The following is a 2,206-nucleotide window of genomic DNA, read 5'->3' on the forward strand; positions in this document are numbered from 1 at the left end:
ATAAAGTTTATAAGGTGTGATTATGTCAAGAAAGAATACATGTATAACCCAAGTGGGAGATTGTTAGGAAATTATTTTAATTTCCTAATTTATTTGTGGGCAATACATATATTAATTGTAATAACAAATTATGCTATTTCAAATTAAATGACTTATATAATTATGATCTCATTTATTGTTATAAATGCTAATTGAATAATTCATTATTACTTTTGATTTGGAATTAAATGAGAATAAAACCAGATATTATCTTTTGTTCCTTAGATAATTATCTTTTTGAATTTTAGATATATTATCTTTTGGGCTTTAGATACTATTTTATTTGAGCTTAAGGGTTTAATGGGTGCCATGCTCAAATATAAATAGGCCTACAGGAGTTTTGGTCCCCAATATACCAAAGCCGCCTTTGTTGTTCTTTCCCCATCAAAAGAGTTGCAGTTCATCCACTTGGGAATATAGAAAGGTTTTGGTTGAAGAAGATCGAAAGAACCAAGATCCAAATTCTTCCATTAATTTCTAACTCTTATGAGTAAAGGTACGCTTTCGCATTATGTTATATTTTGGTGATTCAATATGGATGATCTGGGTTAATAAAATTAATTTATTCCAACAAGTGGTTCTCCCGGCCGCACCACCGCGCCGTGCATGAACGGGTGCTGCACCACAGCACCGTGCAAGAATGGCTCTCTCGGTTGAAGATCGTGCCGTGGCACCACCACGCCGTACATGAACGGGTGCTGCACCATAGCACCGTGCAAGAAGGGCTCTCCCGGCCGCACCACCGTGCCGGGCATGAACGGGTGCTACACCACAGCATCGTGCAAGAAGGCTTTCTCGGTTGAAGATCATGCTGGGGAACCACCGCTCCGTGCATGAACGGGTGCTGCACCACAGCACCGTGCAAGAAGGCTCTCTTGGTTGAAGATCGTGCCGTGGCACCACCGCGCCGTGCATGAACGGGTGCTGCACCATAGCACCATGCAAGAAGGGCTCTCCCGGCCGCACCACCGTACCGTTCATGAACGGTTGCTGCACCACATCACCGTGCAAGAAGGGCTCTCTCGGTTGAAGATTGTGCTGCTGCACCACTGCGCCGTGCATGAACGGGTGTTGCACCACAGCACCGTGCAAGAAGGGCTCTCTCGGTTGAAGATTGTGATGCTGCACCAGTGCGCCGTGCAAGAAGCGCTCTCTCAGTTGAAGATTGTGCTGCGGCACCACCGCGCCGTGCATGAACGGGTGCTGCATAGCACCGTGCAAGAAGGGCTCTCCCCGTTGAAGATCGCGCTACGGCACCACCGTGCCGTGCATGAACGGGTGCTGCACCACAGCCCCGTGCAAGAAGTGCTTTCTCGGTTGAAGATCATGTTGCGGCACCACTGCGTCTTGCATGAACGGGTGCTGCACTACATCACCGTGCAAGAAGGGCGCTCCCGGTGGAAGCACCGCCGTGCCGTACATGAAGGGGTGCTGCACGACAGCACCGTGAGATGGCAAAAACTGTGACATGGTAATCGTGATCAAGATTACAGAAAGTGAGTGAGAAGAAGAGAGATTACAAGTAATATCAACAAACTAAAATAACCATCTAGTAAGAGACGAAGCCATATATATATATAGAAAAAGTATAAAGAACCTACATTAATCAGCCAAATTTTTAAATAGCTCTATTTAATAATTAATTTTAAATTTTTTAAATTAAAAATTTGAATAAATAAATCTTAATTAAAAACGATAGAAATTCTTCCCTTTCTTTCACACTGCCATAGCCGCATAGAAATCTTTCCCCCATCTCCATCTCCCACTCCCACAGTCGCACAATCCACACTCCTCTCCATTGTCATCGTCACCAAACCACCCAGTATAAAATTTTCTCTGTCCTCCTCAGCCACACCAACCCTCTTCTCCTCTCTTCGCGAACCAGACCTTCGCACCTGCCTCTGATTTGTTGCCGTCAGCAACTCCAGGGCCACCGAACACTAGCTTTGGCCTCTCGCTCTGCGCCACCCCATCTCACTCTCCAACACTGAACCAGTAAAACAGCTGAAATTCCTTGAGCTCAGCCAAGCTTCGACGCAACAGAGGATAGTCCCTGTTCCTCCATCATTTGCTGCTGAATTCGTTTGAGCCGGAAGCGTTGAAATTGTTGATTTGGTATAACTGCTGCTGGAATTAACTGTATTGATGATTTGCTCTTTTGAGCTGA

This window comes from Arachis ipaensis, chromosome B05 (genome assembly GCF_000816755.2).
Source record: "Arachis ipaensis cultivar K30076 chromosome B05, Araip1.1, whole genome shotgun sequence".
NCBI lineage: Eukaryota > Viridiplantae > Streptophyta > Magnoliopsida > Fabales > Fabaceae > Arachis > Arachis ipaensis.